This window comes from Tyto alba, unplaced genomic scaffold (genome assembly GCF_018691265.1).
Source record: "Tyto alba isolate M040663 unplaced genomic scaffold, T.alba_DEE_v4.0 Super-Scaffold_6, whole genome shotgun sequence".
In the NCBI taxonomy this organism is placed as follows: Eukaryota; Metazoa; Chordata; class Aves; order Strigiformes; family Tytonidae; genus Tyto; species Tyto alba.
The window spans coordinates 22,332,419-22,356,703 of record NW_024881327.1 but is presented as its reverse complement, the minus strand read 5'-3'; the positions used below and the strand labels follow the sequence as shown (position 1 = coordinate 22,356,703).

Genomic DNA, 24,285 nt, shown 5'->3' with positions numbered 1-24,285 from the left:
GACCAAAGATTCTCACCTCTATTATTTCTGTAAGTCAGTCTTGGTATGAATGTTAAATAAAAAGCCTCTGGTAATATTTCCTGCCTTCTAGTTTCCACCGTTAACATCTTCCCACTTTTTGTGTTATGGGACAGGTCTTGTTTTTGTCATGAGGGTTTTTAGTGGATGTCACCAGGATGCTGCGAGTGCTGCTGGCTCCCTGGGGACCAGTGCCCGTCCCACTGTCCCCAGCACAGGAGCAGGGCAGCTGGGGAGCAGAGCGGGGCAGCCAGGGCAGCCTCAGCCACCATGGCAAGACAAGGCTGTGGTGAAGAGTCCGGACCCAGAATGGGCAGGACCCAGGCCTGGACGTGACACAGCTAGGGTTTGAAGTGAAAGAAATCCATCCCTTGATTTGTGTATACATGTTCAGAAGTATAGTTTGCATTTGCTGATTTGCATATAGCATAATCCTGAGTTTGAAATCATATGATACAGATTTTTTCATACGGGATTATTTTTGCATGATGTACAGTTATTATTTAACTGTTTTTTTTTGTTGTTTATTTTTTTGTTTTTGTTTTTGTTTCTGTTTTTTTATTTTTATTTATTTTTAAAATAAAAGGAATGAATACTTTTATTAAGTATTGACTAAGAAGAGAATATTTTTAACACAAAAAATAGAACTCAGTGTTTGGGGATCTTTCCTTGGCCACAGTGCACATGTACAACATCTCTTAGGAGGTACTCAGTTCACCCCCTGCAGCAGATCCATAACAGTGACTCACAGGAATTGTTGCTGTCAGGCCTGATTTCATTTGTTTCATCATTTAGAGATACCAGGACATTGCTCAGCTCCAAGAAGGTCTGTACATCATGGGAAAGTGAACTAAAGAGCTAAATCCAAGTGAGAATTGGGAAAAAATCACAAGGAGTCACTGTTTCATTAGCAGAACATGGGATGTATTCCAAAGTGAAACATCTAAATTTAAGCTTGGTTGAAATTTCTGGCTGACATGACAGATTTTGTTTCAGTTTTCTTAATTTTCTTCATCTCATTTAAAATATAAATGCCACCCTAGGGTTTACTGAAAAAGGTTTGCTTTCATGTTTTTAACTAGTCCTAACAAAATTAATGCTTTTTTTTTTGAACAGCTGGATTTCCCACATACTAATACGACTATAAGAAATGAAAATTTCAGAAAAAAAATCCCACCTTAATATTGTAAATAAAATATTGTGAAAAAGCATAACTACTGCAAAAAGAATAACCCTGACATAAGGGCTATTTTCAGTGCTATTTTAACAAAAACCCCTATGCATGGAAACCTCTGCACTTTTCTGGAGAGCATCAGTGCATATCAGTTAGAATTCACAGTCACAGATGTTTCTGAAGGAAGAGATCCATGTAGGTGAGAGCAAACAAACCTCCCTCTCTAGAAGTATGATGTGGCAGCCTGCAGGAGATTCAGTTTAATGTTTACCTGAGATACCACTGCAGCAGAGAAGATACCATGTACACGTGGATCAAAATGAAGCCAGTCTCTAGTTGCAGTGGCTATAAGTAGACATAGACTAGATGGAGTTCTTCACCTCATAATTTTCTGAAAAAGAAATCTTATCTGCATTATATACTGGAAAAATCCTGTGAAACAGTATTAATCCTGTCCTTTGGTGTTGTCAGGGGTTATGGTTTTTAGTCTCTGATGTTTTCCCACTATTTCTCTTTAAGAACATCATCCTTTGGAGTGAGCTGACATCCGTCACAACAACTCCTGTTGTCAATGTCATACCAGTTATAATTTCAAATGTCTGAAATCCTGGTCCCCTAATAGAGTAGTTATCACATGAATGAGCAGATGCTGACATGGGGAGCATCTGACACTTTATAAATTAATGCCATCCAAGCAAAACATCAGCAGGATTGGATATGTTTAGGTAGTTAAACATCTGCAGAGGTGACTTGATTGCAAATCGTTAGGAATAAAAGCTTGTTAGTGGTCAGAGATCTTTGGCACACACACGATGACTCTGGGTCTAGAACTCCTTGGAATTGTGTGTTAGCATTAGGGATGTGCTCCCAAACACTTTTGGCAAGGTGAGCTCCCTGAAGTTTGGCATAAAACAACAGATCTAGGTAACTGGCATCAAAACACATGCTGTGGAAATCTCAGACTAGACACCTCTAATTACATGGAGGCAGTTTGAATAGGCTCAGGTCTACGTGTTTATACCACCACATTCTTGTTAAAACAGAGGGAAAGTGGAAGTGCCCCCCCTGTACAGGACACTGCAGTAAGCATTCCTGAGAAACAGAAATATTTGTTATGAAGCAAACATTATGTTATGGAAATAAACATTTGGAAAGTTTGTATGTAGGTTATGTTTCCTAAGTAAATTATTATGTCTCTCTCTCCCCAGACCAACACAATTATATCTAAGCCATTATATACATCTGGAGACCCCTCACACCTCTTCCTGAGTGAATTGCAACAGACCCCACATCATATATTCTTGTTCAGGGTAGGGAAAATAATGGCTATGAGCAGAAAGCAGATCTGAGGCTTTCAGAGCAGTGCTCTGGCACTGAGGTAAAACAGAAGGCACTGCAGATTTCTGTTTCTAATAACTACTGAATAAAAGCTGAAGACAAACCAAACCCAAACTGGAATAATTAACCCAGGAATTTCTCAGTGGGAAGATGGTACACTGACTAATCTGTGAGCAAGCTTTATAAATGAAAGGCTTTAAAACTGCCTGAGGTTGTCTATAAAGAGTGAGGCATTGCTATTTTTTCAAAGGAAACGAATTTGCTGAGGGCTGCTCTGTGGGGTTGAAGGGGTGCTTCTTTTAGGTTGCACATCACAAATTAGAGTTGCTGTTCGAGAAATAGAAGGTGTATTGATAGTAAACAGGTGGCTCCTGTTCCAAGGAGATTTGTTTGGTACCATTTTATGATTGAGCTGATGCTGTGACACATTATGTGGAGCTTGTCACTCTCCCATCTGGTCTACACAACTGCTGGAGGCGGAACCCATTTAGGAAGTTGCACATTTCTTGCAGCTGTTCCTGAATGTTTCATAAATAAATAACAGAAACCACTGATTCATTTAGCTTTATTAAACCTATCTTAGGGGAATCATGTCATTGTTCATGGAGAAAATTGTACACGTTGCATGGCATTTAAGGAACTTGTTATCAAATTATAGCACTTTAAAGCCTTACTTAGCACTAATGGGAAAATTGTAAAGTACAGATCAGGACTTCTTTTGGCCTGATTATAATTTATCTAAATGACTGCACTTGATAAAGAGTCCTTCATGCTAAGTAAAATGCTTTTTGCCTGTGGAACCCAATGATGCCTTGTTTTCTTCCCCCTGCGAATGCAGTTTATCCTTGGGTCTTATCTGGAAGAAGCAGTTGCTGCAGAATGCTGTGTTCACTTCATACATCATTTAAACTGGTTTTGTTATTGATGAATTGCTTTTGTAATTCACAGATGAAAGTGAACATTATAAACAAGGCATTCCCATATTAGCTTTTCAGTGCTTTGCCCAATGGGCAATTTAATGCGACATCAAATGTGATAGTAGCTGAATGACAAAAAGAACCTTTCCCATGCTTGTTGGCTTCTAATAGCTTGATTTCATTTTTAATAGGCTGTTAATCTTCAGTTAGCATTTTGCTCTGTATCAAACGTTTCACTGCAGTAAACTGGGTTGTTTGTCTGCTTTAGGTTTGTGTTGTGTTCAGTTAACACTCCCTTTGGAAGGTATTTGGTGCACATAAGATGCCTGAGATTGACTTTGCGGTAGAAAATTTTGTCTCCCCTTGACAAAACTTTTCTATCTGTCATGATGTGACAGGCTAATAAAACTATTCATGTGCTAAGTTATAATGATATTTAATATGTTGACAATAAAAGACTACTAGCTATTGAATTCAAAGCAAGCAGCATGCAGCATAGAAAAAGAGAGGCACTGTTGAGTGTAAAGGAGCTTTTAAAATGTATTGCTCTCTATCTTAGTGAAAAAATTAAATACAGTGAGCTGTCTGACCTGAAGGAGACACACTTGTTTCAGATACAGTTACTGTCCAAGAAGCCTGTTATGACCAGTGTGTAAAGAAAGGCTGTACAAACTGCTGAGAATTTATGCAGATCTTTTTTTCTAGGAGATCTAGGGAACAATGTCACTGTTAGGCTTGTATTATGTTAAAAGAAACAAGAAATCATTTTTGCTACTGGTTTGGATTTGGATTTACTTTGGATACTCACTTGATATCTTTAGGTACTAAAATTAGTCTCCTCTGAGGACTGTTATTAGCCAGAGATATCTAAGAGTTTGAGCAAGCTTCTTTTCTGTGATGTCTCAGTATTTTCTTGATTGAGAAATGACTGTTGAACCACATAAGGAACAGGAAAGTCCTCCAGAGCCTCCCATGATGCTCAGTGAGTCATCAGAGCGTCCAGGAATCTTGTCTGGTGAAAACTGGTTGGGTGTAAGTGGGCAATGTTTTGTTACTTCTTGATCAGGTGCTGCTCTTCATATGTCCAAGAGTTATTTCAAGGTTTAGAAAGGTTCCTACAGAGTACAGAGAGAGATCTTCTGACTTACTGGGTCTAATCCAATGAAACTGCATAACTGACTGTTACGACCCAGACTGGGAGCCCAGGGAGTCATAAAGGTTCTGTGATCCCCTCAGGTTAAATTAAGGTGAAATGACACCAAATGACCAGTTAATATGTTTTAGTTGTGGTAGAAACAACTTGGAAGAGGATAGTAAGCAATGTAGTCTCTTATTGATAAATCTATAAGAATGAAAATAAAGGAAAGGAAAGGAAAGGAGAGAAAGAGAGTCAAAGTATCCAGATCGCCACTCCAGGTTCCAGCATTGTCTCAGGTCCAGTAATCTCGGGTGGTGGGTGCACCCCCAGCAAAATTTTCTGTTGCCTTTTAAGTTCATCTTATCAGCTGATTTGAATGCTAGACAAAGAGAGGCAGGTATTCCATGAACTCATTTCTGTGAGAAATGAGGGAAAGGTGGGTTCTGCGCATGCAGTGAGAGGGCATGAGGTACACCAACCCCCTCATCCAAATGAGTCGGTGGTCATGCTCCCCACTACCACATTTACTTTATTGCTTCTTGGACCTTTTAGCTCTATCTCACGTCAATTGTTTATCTCTCTTATCAACCTTTAAAGCCCAACATATAGTTTCACTCAGTCTAGTCTCCTCCCCTTGAGTCTTATCTAAAGAATTTGTCAATAAAACCGCAAGGGAGTGAAGCTGTGAAACCTTCGATACACTCTGCGCTTCCTTGGGCAGCATTTCTTAGACTAATCACAAGGGCCACAACTTGTCAAAATTTTCTACACTGACAAATATTTGAGGAATTAACTCCTTCAGTTCCTTACACTGACAATCATAAACTGATCAGTTCCCCTTTGAAAAGTATGTAGTTGGGCAAAAAAATCAGCTACTGGCAGAAAACTGCTCTAGAGCCTCTCCTGTCCCCACCTTCTCTGATGGTTAATTTCCAGCCCATGGTTATTAAATGATAGATTATACCTGTTTGTGTCCTCAGGAGAAATAATTCTTCCTCCTGCCTGGTGTTTACCCAATTAGAGTTAAGGAGACAATTCATATGCCCCTTCAGGCTTTTGTTGTGAAATATGTGAAGAGATCCTCATCATAGTGGTCAGCTGAACTGGGAAGATCATGGGGGCTCTCAGATTTGTTTTACAGCTCAGATCTGGGATCAGTGTCATATGAATTCATCATACTGCTTTGGACCCAAGCTGAAAGCATGAACTCAGGATATAGATGTTTCTCTGATATATATCTGTATGGCTAATGTCTTCCACAACAATACAGTTCCTAGGAGTATTTCTCTCTCTAATACTATTACAACAATGTGTGATGCTGGATGACGGTAGGAGACTTCTAGCTCTGCTGGGTTGGACTCTCTCTTACCATTTCTCTTAAAGTCATTTTAACCAAATCAATTCAGCTTGATGTATGCTAGCTCTACTATTTCTTTTCAGTGGAAACACTCCATTCAGTGTTTCCTGTACGACCTTTCCTTCCTAAACAATACACTTCCATTCCAACCCCATTGTGTTTTTGTTGTTTCTGCGTAGTTAGCTTTCTGTTGTGCATCAATAACATTTTCATTTTGTTGTTCTCTTTGTGTAGTACAAAAAAACTTCATTTTTCTCTCAAAACTGTGACATACTTCTGAGCCAGATTAGTTACAATCCTTGTTTCATCTCTCTTGTCTAGTGTTAGCATGTTTTTTATCCCTTGTTGTTTACCTCTAACATTTCTTTATTCAGTATTGAATCTCTGTTTACCTTAGGTTCTTCTTCTACTATATTTAAAACAGGACTTGAGATTATCTGAGTTACTTCCACCTTTTCTATTCTTTTATTAGTATGAGAAACTCTTATCTCATTATATTACTATCTTTCAGCATGTCTCAACATGTAAGAAAATGTTTTAATTTATTCCTCTAAGTCTCATTAATTAGTATTCTCTTCTAAAAGTATTTATACAGAAGATGAGATTTCCTCGTCTTTCTGTTGTGTGGTGGGACTATTGATAAGTGAAACCTACTTTGCTGGATATGAAGATTATTTCTACCCATTCACTTTGCAAAGAGGCTACATAAAAGCGGCTACTAATTTTCCTGCTGAAGTCTTAAGGGACCTTAAAATCTTGTCTTCTTACACAGTTAATCTAATGAAAATAATAAATGTTACAGAAAAAATGGAACACATCATACGCCTCATTTTCTGTACAAGCAATCACTTTGAACCAGTTATCATCAGCTTAGAAATAGCAGTTATTTTTTCCTACTTTTTAGTTCACAAACTGGTATGATTTGATAGGTCCCAAAGTTTTGTGATCAATGGACAAAGTGAAATGATGAAAAGGTAGGTGTTTAGTCTTCGCTTGGCATTGATTTAGTTCTAGAAGCCACATGTCAAACTTCAAGATGTGACTTTACTTGAGGCCATTTTAGACTTAACTTTAAATCATGTATGGCATTTCAATGGGTCATAAAGAGTAATAGTTTTCCTTGTCAAAGCATCTTTCAAACAAATCTGAAAAAGATAGTGGGCTTTGAAATGGAAAAATTCAGACCTGATTTACAGATGCTTGAAAAAACACTTATCACAGGCAAAATGAAATCTGCAGTACAGAGAAATATATATTCTTCAGAATATATTAATCACTGATAATTCCCACTTTATCATTCTGGAAGATTTCCTTGAAATCAGAGCTCAATAAATAATTAGTTTCTGTTCCAGGGCTTGGATAAGTACAGTTCTTCTGTGTGCTCTGACCAAACGTGTCAAGAATGATTATGTTAAGTTTTGCATGTAGTTTCTCTAACATGGTCTGTTCAAGGGACCAGAGTTGAGCAAAGAGTTTTCCATAACATCATCTAAAAAAGGAATTGAACCCGGGCATGGTCTCTAACAATCCTTCTCTCATTAGTTTGTGGATAATTTACAAAATTATATTTTTTTCTAGTTGCATTTCACATGTGGTTGTCTGCTTTGATTTCACTGATTTCTACTAGATTTGATCTCCATTCTGTTGTTTAATTATTGTCCTAATACATTTCCTCTTTTGCTTTTCTCACTCATTTTATTTTTTTTCTTGTTTTTTTTTTTTTATTTTGTTTTTTTCTGATTATTTTAATGGGCAATAAATGAAAACTCAGATTTCAATTCAATTACTGACTTTATATGCAAAATAAATAGAGAAGTAATCCCATCACATCTATAAATACAGATTTATTTTGACTCCCATTGGATGGATCTGAAATTTTATTTCACTTACGGTGATTTTGTTTTTGTCCTTATTTTCAGTATTTTACAATACACCAAAATACACAATAGACTGAAAAATGTAATCTGTGCAAACAAAATTGTAAAAAAAGAAACATGTCCTTTCATGTCCTTTCCAATAAAATAAATCCTACCTAAATATTATATAAAATGCTACGTAGAAAGATTATTTTTTCAATATAAACCTTTTTATACTATATGTCACTTTCTCCTGAAATATAACATAGAAAAACATTTAATTTGTGTTAAGTGAGGTAAGGGGCCTCCTTTTACAATGCTAGCCTTACAGCTGCAGCAGATTTCAAGAACTATGATTCTTTTCATTAGAATATTTTTGTTTTGCATGGGTTTCCAGAGCATTAAACAAATTGGATCTATTAGTAGAAACCAGGCAACCCAACTAATAATTGGCTTAAGACCATTAAATATAAACAAAACAGATAAATCATTGATTTTCTTTTGAATGTAGAAGACTTTCTGAGTGATGTTTTAAAATATTTTTCTGCAAACATAGTGAATAGGAACTTCTAATTAATAAAGACAATTATTACATTATCACTTTACCCATATGGTGAGCCTCTAGAAAAAATTCCTCAAGACTGTATCCTTTAAAAAAAAAGAAGCCAATTTCTATTTTAAAAGGGTATATAGTTTTCAAAAGTTTTCACCATAGTTTATCTTTACTAAGTACAAAAATAAAGGGGAAAAGAAACAGGCCAACAAGGACTCTGACAATCCTTTTCATGAGTCATCTACACATACTGAAGTTCATTTTGTGTCAGAAAGACTTCCTTTCCTAGAAAGCTGATAAAATGTATTTTATGTTCAACAAACCTTACCTGTGCAAATTTGATCTAATTTTGATGTGAAAAATTACAAGTAGTAAAAAATTTTTAAAAAGCAGACTAATTACCATTGAATTTATACAGCCAAGCTTTTATTTGGATACGCATTTTCCTTGATTATTCAGTTTCATTCTTCATTATCTCTATGATGGATGAAAGTATTGCTAAAGAGAAGTGTTCTGGAAAATAATGCAGTAGTCCACAAAAATAAATAACTCAGATGAGTAAATGAAGTTGGTTGGCTGTTCCATTTGCTGGTTGTTTGCTGCCTTGGACTATTCCCATCTTTGTCAATACCTTGCCAGTGCTGTTGCATGTCTACTTTTACAGTACCACTTGCTAGGCAAATATGACTGACAATAAAGTATAATTGTGTAATGTCTGATTCCAGCTAAATAAATGGTCTGAAGATCAAAACTGGTATAATTTCAGCAGAACTGCTGAGGCTCATGCACTAGGCTGTAAGTACATCTGGTTCGAAATGCACAGGATGACCTGAGCTTCCAAGTGCTGTGCAGAAAAAGAGAGATTCTGCATGCCTGAATGAGGTGGAGCTTTCACAGAGTTTTTTCATATTTCACCAAGTTCCATATATCCCAAACCTGTTGAACTGTTGTAAATTTGTCACTGAAAATGACATACTTAGTACTTCAGCACTGCTGAAATCCTTTCTCAGGCTGTATAGATGCAAGGTATGTGTGCCTTCAACTGAGGGAAGTGGGCTGTAACGCACTGGCTATATATTTGTGTCAGACTGCATATGCTGTGCTGTTGATTGAGCCCATCCTGAGTTAGGGATCCACCTCACAATTTACCCTTTGTTTCAGATTGTGACCACTGCTGTTTTGCTGTCTTTTTTTGTGAGGAAAGACAGTGAGACTATATTTTTATTCCCAGTCCATTTACAGGACCCTGGAATTTGTTCAGACAGCCAGGCAGTAATAGGAATTGTCCAGGAAAAAAAAAAAAAAATCTTCAAAACACTATAATTTAAAAGTCCTGTGTTTACTTAACATTTTCACTAGACTAACAATGACATCAAATCCAAAGTTAGTTGTCCAGGTCACTAGTTCTTTCATTCTCAATAATTCTAGAAGGAAATATTTTGTACTCAAGAGTTCAGAAAAGAAATGTAGATAGTAGTATCAGACCAACTTTCTCCTAGCCCTGGTACCTAGCTGTCACTGCAGGCTTAAGTGTCAAGGTAGAAATCACAATTTCATTTTTGTGATGAAGCCTGTAATATCAGAAGAAAGAAAAAAAAATCAAATCAGATTCCTTACTGTGTAATCCTAAAGGAAAAGCTCTCTTAAGTTATAAGACAGTTTCAGTTAAAGCAGAGTTTCTTATCAGTGGCTCAGCTATGCCCAATCTTGCATTAAAGACATTTCAGAAACAGAATCAAAGTAGTTCAGCTGTTTTCCCTCAAGCTATGTGGATGACTATTGTGAGCTAGATTCTGATCTCCATTGCACCACTGTAGCTCTGCATAACTTGTCAGTTTTTCAGGAGAGCTATCTAGACTTGACTGCAATCAGATGCTGGTGTCCTGGGATAAATCCCCAGCTGCTCTATTTCAGGAGATCTCTTTTTGAAGTGGACCACACTACTGTACTCTGATGACTTTCTCTTGGTCCTAATTTTGTTCCTAGATGTCTTTCTAAAAATCTTATATCCTATCTGGCTGTATTTCTTTTTGTATGAAACAACCTGTTTATTTAATATGCTTCAGGTTAACAGAACTAGATTTTACTTATTAATCAGTGTGGTCTACATCTCATAAAAGCCTTGCACGTTTCCAAAGATTGAGTAGTTGTTGTTGTGCTGTCATGCTTTTAGTGGAGGAAGAAATGTTTTATGCCATTCTTCTATTTACCATTCCTTCCTTCAAGATGTAGTTATACTTCTGGGTCTGGAATTTAAACAGTGTTTTTGGCTCTTGAATCCAAGAAATATGAACATTAAGCTGTCTGCATAATATCCTGTCTTTTCATGTGAAGAGTTGTTTTGGAGGTGTGATCTTTGGTTCCTAAATCTTGGCATATTTAATTTTCATGATAGATTTATAGCCATAGAGGTGGTGATGTTATGACCTGCTAGTAGCTGTTAATGTGAAATCTTGCCTTTTTTTTTTTTTTTTTTTTCCCAGTCTCCATCAGTTCAGATCATTACACCCTGTATTTTTCAATTTGCAAGCCACATTTAAAGGCTCCTAGATTATAGAGTCTGAAACAAACTGTTGTCATTGTGCTTGAATATATCACTAGAGTACTAATGGTCACTGAAATAATTTGAGCAATTAAAGTTCACAGAGGGCATTGTCAGTCATTATGGATTAGTGAAGGAACCATAGGGTATATAGATCATTGACCTGTGGCTTCTGTTAATGTCTTTTTTAGAGACTTTTATAGCTGTCATATCTCAAAAGAATGGTTTATGGCGCTTCTTTGTAAGATCTCATACGTATGATTTAAGCAATGCTAACTGAGATGTTCTCAGTTTCCTTTCAGTCACAACTAAGACTCTTTCTTCCTAGTTGCTATATCCCAGATGGCTTTTATCTTCTTGATTATGCACCTTAATGTCTTCTGCCATATTCTCCAAATGTCATTAATCACATCAAGCAATAAGATTATGTTCATGCTAATAAATTAATTTCTAATGACCTCCGGTCTGGCTGCAGATGATTCAAACCGTGAAGTGTAGTTTTTACAGTTCTGACTATTGCCTGTTCCTTCTGGCACCTGCCTCTTGTACTAGCTACTGTGTTAGCCACCATCTGGGGAATATTGGCTCTCTTAACACTTCGACCCATATTTGGCACTGAGATATAGTTACTCATTGCTCATAGTTGACTGCATGAGGATCTGTTCTGAATCTCACCTCTTGCAGGGACCAGACTTGCTCAGCCTTTTCACAAAGCTTGACCTGAAGCTGTATTTATCAGACACATTTAATTATAAAAAGTAGCAAACCTGATGCTTCGTATTCATGATCTGGCAACACTTGGTGGAATCCAACTGTTCAATAATCAGGGTCCAAAGCTGTTAGTCTGCAATATCGTTTGGATTTCATCTCCATCTTTTAATTGATTATCCTGTGTCTATCATTCATTTTCAGTTAATTACTTTATCCATATGTTAAGCATGTTCTCAAATTCTTGTCATTAGCAGCACCATGTGTTCACTTCCTGCACTTCCTGCTATACAACTTCAGGCTGTGTTTGGACACTTCTGAGTCTACTTATCTTCAATGTACAGTACCACAGCTGTCATCTGTACACGTTTGTTAGTCCTTTTATGGACTACAGACAGCTCAGTAGTCTTGTTGACCAGTCACACCAGTGAGTTAGCCATCACTTCAGCTGTATGGCTACAGCTGTTTGATTTTTTTGTCCTTTCCTTTTCCTTTTTTTTTTTTTTTCTTTTCTCTTTTTTTTTTTTTTTTTTTTAAGGCTTGGATGGCCTTAAACCACCCCACTAAGTGTTGTCTTGCTCTTGCAGAAGTTATCCTGTCAGTTTCTAATGCCCGGTGAGAGGGTAAGGTAGAAGAAAAAGAGGACTAGGTTTTACAGAGCAGTCTATTAAGATATCTATGCAGATATGTTTTAGCAATTGGCCTACTTGTGCCAACAGATAACCATGCTGGTATCTCCTTCCAGTTTAATAAGTACAAAAAAACCTCCAAACCCCAGAAAAACCTAGGATATAACAGAAGAATACTCTAAGGCAGAAAGAAACAGAGTGCTCACAAAATCAAACAGAAATCCTCAAGGGGGAAAGAGATTCTCCAGATCTTCCCAGAAATGCTTTTGGAATACATTTTTCAATGATTAAAGGTTTCAAATTAATAACAGAATGCAGTGCATGTGTCACTTCATGAATGCAAATTACTTTACATTGTACAGAATCTCAAACTACAGATTCTCCTTCATGCATCCGTCTCAGCTTTGTGATTTTCTGTTTATTTTACAGTGCTTGATGAGCTGTCCCTTAGACCAATGACAGGTGGGTACTTGCTTGAGCAAGGTTTAGGATCATTAAACACCATACAGCAGATGGAGAAAGCACTAAGCATTTCCACCCATCTTTGGTAACACTAGTTAGATACTCACTTTATACACTTCAGGGTTGCTAAAATGCATGCAATAGACTACAGAGCAGTGGAAAGAGAGATGCAACAGCAACTGTGTATGAGGAAACTCTGATGTGCTGAAGATATTCAGTGTTCTCTGGTAAAGCCCTTAATTCAGCACCTTAACTCAGAATGAGAAGGGTCACCAGGTGCCATTCTGTCATAAGTGTGTGACAGTTGTACTGCAGCTTTGAGCTGCCCATAAGTTGTAAGAGTGAATTCTGACCTAATTATTTCATTTATTTCTCCTATAAAGTCCCATTAGATTAGACCTTTGAAGAATAAATTTTGTCCTTAGGAATTTGGTGTTGAAAAATGTCTCATTACATTTTTATTTGAAGATCCTATGCAATAATGAGACAATAGTTATACTTCATCATAAGCCTTAACTATGCTGTATTTCATGCTATGAATTCGTAGAACAGCAGGAATAGCACTGGAGTTTTGGGACTTTTTGACATGCTCTTTTGATGTGTCATGAAACATTTTCAGGTTATTTTCATGGGACTTTAGATTGGCTGATATGAATTGAACATAATGAAAATTTCTTCTTTATGAAGATTTCATGAACACTGAGTAAAAACTTGCTGATGTGGGCCATATTTACTGAATAGGAGGTTCTCATGTATAAACACTAAAATACTCTTCTGAAAATATTTCTTGATCTGCTCCTAAGGAATATTAACAACAAGAAGAAATACATGCAACAGAGCAATCTGCTTTGTTCTTAGTGATCTTTTCTAATTCTGGAACCTAATCAGTCAGTGCAGTGATTGTCTCAAACTAAACAAAGTTATTGAATCCCCATGTATGGTTTATGCAAATATGGTGTTTCTTAAAATATGCTAACAGTATATTCATTTGGAGAGCATCAGTTTTATGCCAGGAACTAAACTGAAGGGAATTTCATGATAAAATATCTGACAGAAGGCTTTTCACAGCTGAATTTGACATGATTATGTGGTTCTGTGGTTGCATAATCATGTTCCTAGTATATGAGAAATGTATATATTTCCCATATATATAAAAGTCTTAGCTGGGGAATTGATTGCAGCTTAAATTACATTTCCTACTGCATTTCAGAAGGCCACAGGTTTAAGTACATTATTCTGCCATGGGCTTGATTTAAGCTACAGCAATACCTTTTTCAATTTTCATTATGCTCTTTGCCATGAAAAAAAGATTTGTCAGGAGAACAGATTCATGTCATGTCAGTTTGTGTCCCTACTACAAATTGTGATAGGAATGAATGACCAGATTTTAACTATCCAATATGTTATGTGCAGTGTGCCAACTTGGTATGCCATTTTAGCTTCTATCATGGCTTTTTATTGGATAGATATTTTACTGTCACCTACCTATTAATTACAGCTTGAATGAGGATTAATGGAGTGGTTATCAAATCAGAAAGAAGCACATTGAAAAGGTTGTGCCATAGAACACAAAATTTTAATTACGGGAATAGGAATGCATTATCTTTTAACATAAGGAGTGGGAACAAGAAATGGCATCATCAATCCATTTCTCTAAATCAAACTTTTTTAAAAAGGTGCTGAATGACAGTTCACAGAAGGCATGAGTAGATGATGACAGACTCCCCCCAAAACTCTTAGATACTCCTATCTAATTACATGTGAATTACTGGGATAACCAAATTGCTATGCTATTAATATTCAGAATTAGCATGGTATAATCAAGGGGGTGGCAAGAGTGAGAAAGAGTGGCTGAGTAAAATGCAGATGTGACTAGTAAGATGAGATAGACACCTGAATGACCAAATGTATAGACAAAGGTGGATATTAAACCCTGTAGCTGAGGCCTGGAGCAGAAGGAGGGTGACTGTAGTACACCTATTGGCAGGGAGCAAAAATGGGGTTTCATATCTGTTTTTCTGGAATATGTGTACATTTTGTGTTAGTTTTTCATGTCTGCCCACATAAGTATTTAACCCTAGGCTGACTCCTTCTGTCCATTTAACAAATGCCTGAAGTGTTGATGGCTGCAAAATGGTTCAGACTTAACTGTAATGATGAAATACATTGTCCTTCAGTCTGTGTCATGACATAGTAGTTATGATACTACTCTGGCTTATGCATGCTGTAGCTTCATGAGTCTAGATGTGAAGAGACCCTTCAGCAGAAGAATCCTACCATGTCGTATGGAAGTTTTAAACTCACATGCACTGATTGCTCTAACTTACACTGAACTACTTATGGGACCTGAAACTCTGATGAGGGCAGTGGTCTAATAGCTTGGGCAATCAGAGAAGATGATATTTAAGGCATCCATGGTAGCTTTAAAGTTTCAGACAGGTAAAAAAAGAAGGAAGAAGCTTCTTTGATAGGCCAGCTGCTGCGGAGGAAGTGAATTAGGTATTCTCAATCTCAGTGATTCAAGCTAGTCAGTTGTCTTCACCTCAGTAATTGCTTTTTGTATAACTTTGTCATTGAGCTAAATACCTTTAGGGAAGATCAAAGAAGCAAGTTATTCTGACAAAATAATTTCTATTCTAATATAACATAAATCAAATGAAGTACTGGTATACATCTATTTTAAGGTCTTCACTGACATAAATACATTGATAAAGGCAGTTTGGTTTTGTTTTTCCACATTCCTAATTGTTATGTTGACAAAACTTACATACAGAACAAGTCTAAATTAGCAAAGAACTAATCCTCATGAAATTTATTTGCTGAAGTGCTAGTTTAACCTCCTTTTTGGCTTCATATTATGTAATTGTAGGGAAAAGTGAGTGAATAGTGTGTATATATATATATATACACATAAAAATATATATACTTGCCTTCTTGCTGTCAATGAGACTGTTGTATGGAATTTTTCAGGAGCCCACTTGCAGAACTGAACTAGGAATGAACAGCTATGTTGGAGTTTCAGTGGCCTGGTTATTTAAAAGATGTATGTATATAAACATTTGTCTAAGCTGCTTCTCCTGCCTACTTACTATTGTCCAAAGGATTAAACTCCTGCAAAGTTTTTATGTGCCTCTTTCCCATCATAGTTGAAATTGGTAGGATATACTGCCAGACTCCCTGATTCCGTATTACCTGAGATCTGTAGACAGGGTTTTGGCATCTGAGATTTGACAGAAGAGCTCTTCAGTCTCATATAGAATCTTAGAGCATGCTATAGGATATACTGTCACCTTCATGCATTGATCCTTCCTGTCTGGCACTAAAAGCCTCACCCAAGAAACCATCTGTGATAAGGTACAAGTAAATGGATAACTAGGCGCTCACTTGCAGTTCTAGCCACAAAACCATCTGCTTCTCAGGAAGCAGTCAACATCTTTTCGGTTCTTTTAGGTGTGTCTGTCCAACTACTGCCAAGTTAGATAGAGAAAAAGTTAGTGAAACAGAGTTACGATAGTTTTTTATTTCTTAGACTTTTTATAAAAGCCTGATATTTGGGTTCAAATTAAAGGAAATGGCCATATTAATACCCAAAGAGTAGTAATTGCAGGAGTTAGGGTAATTATTATAATCCAAATGGATATATTGTGTATGGCCATTAATAATTAACATATATGAGAAAAAACAAAAGATGTGCAATTATTTGGCCTGCAAATGTATTTTTGGATTATTGTTATTATCCAGTATCCTTGAAACATTATGAAACCATGCAGGTAAGCCAGAGAATCCTGATATGTTAAGTGTAGGCAGATCTGTAATGAAAAAATGAATTGTGGCATAATTCTCTGAAAATTGTAAATGTAGATAATTAGAAAATTATATTATTTCCACCATTTTTAAATTACACTTTGCATGTAATACAAAGTATTGCTGCAAAAATGCATAGGGAGTATTTAATAATAATGTAAAATATAATATAAATGAGTCTACTGAATTTACATTCTGTTGGCTCAGTGGGCGAATAAACTCAGTGCCAGACTACTGAAGATATACAAAGCCTGTTACATGCTTTTCCCAGCTATGACACTCTTTAAAAAGAACTCCTTCCATGTAGATGTTAAGGGCTGACTTCTAATATTTGAATTTAGTGAGTTGCCTTAACCTGTAAGAAATTGAAAAAACCTAAGATGTTATAACCCCTAAGCTGAATTCCTCCTTTCTGGGGAAGAAACCTGGAGTAATAACTTCCCTGCCTGCTTGGTCAGAGTAAGAAATCTCACACTAGTTTGGGGAATGGCCTTTCAAGATCACTGCTATTACTGTGTGAGTGCTGTGTACCATAAATACTTTCTCAGTTAACATTTTCACAGCTGCATTTCAGTTTTCCATTCTGACCAAGAAACTGTTTCAGGACTTGTCCTCTAGACATTGTTATCCCTGTTCTAGGAAGTCAGTCTTGCCTTTCCTAACTGAATCAGTAAATATTTTGCAAAGTGAAAGGGCCCCACTAGGTGTAACACCATGTAGATTTAATTGTGTTTAAAACTCTTAGATATTTCCTTCTAATGAAAGGTCTGTTAGGGCTGCAAAGGAAGCAGTGGGGATTTCAAACCCTAATTTAATCCTTTCAATTTATACCTGTCACACTCCAATTGATACATATTAAGGAAGAAAGCACACACCTATCTTAACTGCTCTTATATGTCAACATGGAATTTTTTAAAACTGAACTTCAGAATGAAATATACCCAGATAATCTTTCTGTTGATGGCTAAACGTGCATGTGGTAGATCAGAACCTTATCCTATGAGCTAAATAAATCCCTTAATTAAAGAAATGGAATTATAGCATGGGTGAATTTTGGTCTGTGTTATTTTGCTCTGTGCACGCTATTCAGGTCTCATCTATATGATTGTGTGATTCATAACATGAAGATGAATGCAGTCTTAAAATTTCTCATGAGATATAAGCCAGAAAGCAGGTGCAGATGATGAGATGATGGATCCAAAAGTAATTAAGCTGGCAGCATGCTCACTGTACCTGGACTGGAATGGATTCACCTGCCTTGTCAGCTGGCCTCACACTGGACTCGGACACTGTCCCTTCTCCTCCCTCACTCCCTCAAGCTTCAGACTTCTAATGAACATGGTGCAGACCCTTAATGGACTTATCTCACATGTCCTAACAAATCTCTAAAGCTGTATGTTATATTCAGTTGCAGGATTTACCCTCTTTCTCCCCAGTTAGTGTGTAGTTCATCATGATAAACTGCTTGTTTTTATCCTTGATACTAAAAAAGAATGCCGTGTTGATCTAAACATAGCTATAGATGATCTACTCAGTATAGAAAAATATTTACTGTTTGAAACTGTAGCATTCTCTTTGATTTTAGAGTAGTAGATCAAGAGCAACTTTTAATCTAAAATACTTCTAGTGTATTTGAAGTAGGAGGCTGCTTTCTGGCTCCTTTAGTGACCACCAGCTTTCAGATCCTGGGACAGGATCTTTGTGAGCTACTGTACTGAAGTCTTCAGTGTGCCAAAGTTGAGGATGACGTATCTCATTATAGACCTTGTCCATTAGTTTCAGACCTGGGGAAGAGAAGAAAAATACTTCAGGATTTTTACAGAAGTTGCTTGCCAATTCTTGGGATGTTCTAACTTATTCCTTAATATTCTCATTTAACTGGCTTCATTGTTCTGAATATGTGCTCTTATGTTTATATTTTTGCTCACTGTATATCTTTTCAATTTTCATTAATTTTAATGGAAGTTAAATATGCACAGTGAAAAGAAAATTTCACCACCAATCTGGAACACCTAAAGACAAGCAAGCTCTTAGCAACATTTTCAGCACCAAGCATGTCTTCACACTAATAAATGGGCTACAAGAAGAGATCCCATTTCAAGTGAGTCACACTGTCAGACAATTAAATCACAGCATAGCATATTAAAGCCTCTTCACAATGATGGGAAAACTGCTATCAGTTCATCTAGAAGCTTTGGTAGTACAAACGGAGCAAGTAAAGGAATGTTTCAGTCCCTCTCATTTCCCGTTAGCTATCAAGTCCAGAGTGTTCAAACAGATGCTCCGATACACCTTTATAGTAAAGTTGAATGGTGGGGGTTTTTTACTGTTGACAAAAGAGCAAATATTATGACTGTTTCAAGATTAAAGAGAAAATATCTCCAAAGATGTACTCAATTTGAAGGAAATGACACTGACTCATAGTGATACTTTGAAAGAATAATGGCCATATAATATGATTTTCAGTGTGCAAAGGTCAAAGAAAGATGAAGGTAGGTAAGACAGCCTAAAAAACTTGATGGAAATGGAATTTAGACCATTTTTGCTTTTGAAACAATTCTTGCTAGTAGAAATTATTTATTAGTCATAATGAGTTTATAAATCTTTGTCATTTTATTAGTCATAAGTTTATAAAATTTTGTACAAATTTTATAGAAAGATTGTGAAAATCATACTGCACACAGCATACACAGAGATGTATCTGTGAGTTATCCCTCCTGTATCTCTTTGAGGAGGGACAACTGTATCTGGATCCATCAGGAAGGCAAAATATGGCTTTCTGATTTTGTTGCCTGATCAATAAAGCCCTGGTGCAAGTGAGAATACCTTGAAATACCAGGCAGTATGGAGCCTAAGGAACTGATGCTGCAACATATCACACTTTTTTCCCACTCTTGATGTGTTTTTAATTCCACTAGCTCATTCTTCTTTGGAGAGTGAGAGACTTTCGAAATTAAAACTGGGCAGAAATTTTTGCAGAGAGCTCTGTCCTGCTACACCTGGAGAGCGGAGTTGATTAAGGAAAAGAAAGTAACATTGTATCATGTGCCATATTTATATGGTATGATTTTTTTAAAAAAAATGTCAAAAAATACTAACAAATTACAGCTGTACTAAAAAGCTTTTACTTTCCAAAATGATGAGTATTCTTCATCATTTGCTAATTATGATGAGTTTAAAACATTGCTATATAATTATATATATGTTCAGTCACTGAAAATGTAGCACCTAACAGTACATTATCCCAGTAAATTACCAAAAGATGTCAATTCCCTGTGCTAACACTGGGCAGTATTCCCTCTTCAAACAAGTTTGCACATATTGCATTATGCATAAAATGTACTGTGAAACAAAACTGAGCCTCGGTTAAGCTGTTGGCTCAAAATAGCATAGATACATAAAAATGTCAAAGTCTTGGAAAATTTGATTTATGTTTTACACCTTGGGCAAATATCAGCTAGACATCCCATTTTCAAATTTTTGTATTTCTCTACAGGGAATATTATTTCAGTTGCTAAGGAGCTACTAACTGAGAATATACGTCACTGATGAAAATTTAGCTATTTCTTACTAGCTCATAAAAGCAATCATGTTATTTTGGTCATCGTGCTGCAATGGGAATCTTGAAAATTAGTTAATTTTATTTAAGCAATTACATTGCCAGTTCCATGAAATCTATACATATTTCTGCAAACAGAAGGTAGAAATGGGAAATGCAGATCACAAGCTTTTGTATTTACAGAAGTCTTGAAAGTGGTGAAAGTTTACATTTACAGAAAAGTGTTATGATACTGTAAAAAAAATAAGTTGTTTTTTAATGCTCCACTCACTCAGTAAAACCCATACACCCATAAATAGGCCAAGTGCATTTGCTGTGTTTCTCTTTGTGAATAGAGCTATGTCTCGAGACAGGGCTGTGAGAGACCCCGCTGGGGCTTCCCCTCACCCCGCGGGCTCAGCTCTGGGGGGTCCATGGCCACCGGCCCTGCTCTGCCCACCCCTGCTGGGGGGTGCAGCCCTTCACCCCCGCTCACCTGCCACCCCTCTGCTTCTCTGGGGGGAGACACAGAAAGATGAATGGGGGGGAGTGGGTGGTAGAAATATATGAACCTGTGAATGTACCGGGCAGGTCAATATAACATGACTTTTGCTATAATATGCCAACTGGGGCGCAAATATGATTAGATGGAAAAGTAATATTTTCCTTACACTGCATATATAAATCTCAAGACTCACTGTCCTAGGACCATGGCTTGAAATACAATCCAGAAAATGACATTAAACAAAAAGATAGGGATATAGTTTTTGACTCTGTATGTTTCCAAGTAGTTTTTCAAAGGCAGAAGGTGTGATATTAAGAGAAGTATGATTTCTGCTTGCCTTATCCTTTTTCCTAAGCAGTTGCTATTGGCCACTTCCAGTCACACAATCATGATGGCCTGAATGGTTTTTTGTTCCTTATGTTCCTTTTGTGAGACGATGCTGAAAAACTAAAGGTTTAAAGGATTTCCCACTATTTTATACCAAAAAGATAGTTCTACCAATTATAGACAAATGGCTTGTGACAGTAGTAAAAAGTGAGGGCAGGGAAAATGTCATCCCCTTGAATGGAGAAGGGAAGGAGTAGAAGTACTTAGATAATTTGAGTTACAAATTTGTTAAGGCAGATCCCAAGTGACAAATAAATAAACTGACAGATGAATAGAAGATATTTGGCTTGAATTTCAGTAAGGAGGATTCAGGTTAGATATTAGAACAAAACTCTCAACATTTAGAAGAATAAACCAAAGGATTAGAGTCTCAGGTGACAATAAGGGATCTCCATGCCTGGAGGACTTTTAGAAAAGATTAGATAAATATTTATCAGCACTGACAAGGGTACAGTTATTTGTGCATCAGAGCAAGAATCTGTGTTGATCAATCAGCCTGTAGTCTGTAAAATATCAAAAGCTAAGTGGAATGATTGTAACATAAAAACAAGACCCATACAAACCCATCCTATTATACACAGATAAACTTTGAAAAAAAATTAAAATCTGAATATCAGTCAAAACTTGTTTTTTTCCCTGCAAGTTAAAAAAATATTATATAAGATGATCCACAGATTATTTTTTTTCTCCAAAATATTTCAGTTAAAAGCATAATTAGATGAGTTAAATAATCTATGAAGTCCTTTACAAGCATGTGATTGTGTAACCTATGACCCCAGTGTCTGTATAGTTAATGGAGACATATGGTCAAACCCATCAGGGGATGCAGGCTACCCTTCACCTTTCTGTAAAAGGCTGTCATTCTCCTTTTTGACTATAAAATGAGACAGAAGTAATGATATTCTGGGCTTTGGCACTCAGGTACATCCCAGGTTTGGACACAGATGACCCATGAGGAATGCTATGGGTTGGTCTGCAGTTTTTTATGTGGAAAGCTAGAGGGGTCTGTGATTTTGATACAATAGATATCTTGAAAAAGATAATTATTTTCCAAAGGGAAAAAAATCTATAGGCATTACTATTTAAGATGTATTATAAGCATTTTATTAATAATTTGCAGAACACATAAATTACATAGACTTCTGATGAAATGGAAGGAATAATTTAGTTAAAGTAATTAAATAAGTACACCCACTGAAAAGCTATATTCCCAGTAGAACAACAATGTGCAGAGAGTTTGCCTGCCAAGTAAAAAGAAAAGGCTAACTGGCAAAATTGAGAACACACAGGTAGATCTTGCTGCAGAAAAATAAAAATGTGAATTTTCAATAAAATATTAATGGTAACAGAGTTTCCTTTGCCAACCAATTCCAGACTCGTGTATATGAGAGACAAAACAAAAATTCCTATAGGGAATGTGAAGACAAACTCTTAGAAAATAAGGAAGTTACTCTTTTCCTCATTATTGAAGCCATACTTTATTTCAACCAATCTATATGCAGTTACCAGGTTCAATTCATAAACTGATAACAATAATAGACATGGCCTTTATAAAGGACAGTTGTGAGTATGTGATTTTGCTAACTGAAAGTTTATATCACTTTTTAGCTCAGTGCTGGAGTTACTGTTATGCTGTTTAATTCACAGTCCCTTGTAAAGAAGAAATAAATAGGTTTTGCAGAAATACAGGTAGAATAGCATGTAAAATTTATGGAAGGAGAGTTTTGCAATGGCTTTCATAAAATTTTGCTATGTGGCAATGTGGCCCCCAAAATTCCTGTCCCACCTTTCCTCTAAATAAGTCAAAAACTGTTCCCAAGCTCCACATTCTCCTGCACCCTTCTGGGCTCCCTGGAGTCAGTGCAGAGGCATGTGGCACAGGTGGTACTAATCGGTTACACCCCTTTGCTTGGAAAATTTTCCTGTAAGCCAGACTCAGCTTTTTTTTTTTTTTTTTTTTTTTTTTTTTATAACAGGTTACTCAAAAAAGCAGATCATGGGAAAACTGAGAGTTCACCAGTTATGTTTTTATTATGGATTCAGATCCCTTAAGCTACATTTGGGACTATTAAGTTAAATTTTCATATTCAGCTCAAGGAGTAAATCAGCAGGCATTCTGGAATATAAAGTGAGTAATATACTCCATAACAAAAATAAGTGCTTTCGCAGTGATTTACATGTTTACAGCAATAACTGTGGCTAATGTGCAGTAAAGTCAAATTTCAATAAAAATGAGTTAATTAAGTCCTATTTTAATGCTAAGAAAAAGAAATAAGCATCATGCATGGCTGATATAAATATTAATTGCCTGCAAGATGACATATAAAAGCGTAATACTCTGTTATGATAATGAAGCAAAACTTAAAATAACAGACTACTGTTCACCACTGCATATGGCATTGTCTATATACTGTCAGTGTGTGGGAGAAAGCTGCAGATCTTGTAAATAAGGTCTTATTAACTGGGAAAAAAAAACACTTTTCTATTTCACAATTAAAAAATGCATCACAGCATTGAAAATGCCTTTTTAATCTGCTCTGTGTGTGTGTGGAGTGAAGGAAAACAGTTTCTCAGTGTCTGTATTGAACCACAAACTTCTGGTCAGTTGTTTTTTGGTTTTTTTTTTTTTTAATAATGTGATAAAATGGACCTCAAGAGACAAAGAGACTTCTAAAGATAATATAAATATTAAAAAATTCTTCGTTCCTTTCTGTCACACAAATCTTTCTGTGACATAACCTCAAGTGAGGGACACATACTGTGCATTTGTCCTCCTCTTGAAAATTCATTAATCTTTCCTTTTATTCTGAATGTGAAAATCAATATTTTTCTGGATGCCTTTGACAACACTGTGCTACTGGAAAACAAGAATGTTACAAAGTCAGCTTCAGAGTTTCACTGCTTATCTTTATCTGACACAAGTTGACACTGGTCATTGGAAAATCATAACATTTCTTTGGACTTGGAGTGGTGCAGTGGTCTGCTTGCATGCCTAATACCGTAGGGTGATGGGCTAAATGTAAACCACATACTCTCTCTGTAAGACTTTGGGAAAGGCTTTTTCTTATATTGCTCTACACACTTATGTAAATACTCTCGATTAGCTTCTCAGCCGAGGTAAGTTGAAATACTTCTGTTGGAAGTCAGATGAATTAGTGCTCTGCCAATTTATACCTGCACGGGATTATGTTCCTAAAATATCTACCAAATTATTGCACCAGCTTTGAAATTCCAGATGTGATAGGAATGTCATACATCAATGTAGTAGACTGACTTACTTTCAGAGCAGTTCTACTGACTTCTAGGGGTCTGCTTGAAGAATGAAGTATTACTCCGTATGAATAAGATAGCCATGATTC

At 36.4% G+C, this 24,285-nt stretch overlaps 1 long non-coding RNA gene across 1 annotated transcript in view; it reads left to right on the top strand.

Moving 5' to 3' along the window:
* LOC116963221 overlaps positions 1–23,001 on the top strand; it is a 36,303-nt gene extending 13,302 nt beyond the window's left edge. The window contains exon 4 of the long non-coding RNA XR_004408038.1: positions 22,903–23,001. This is a non-coding gene — a long non-coding RNA (uncharacterized LOC116963221). The remainder of the gene's footprint in view (positions 1–22,902) is intronic.
* The last annotated feature ends 1,284 nt before the right edge of the window (positions 23,002–24,285 follow it).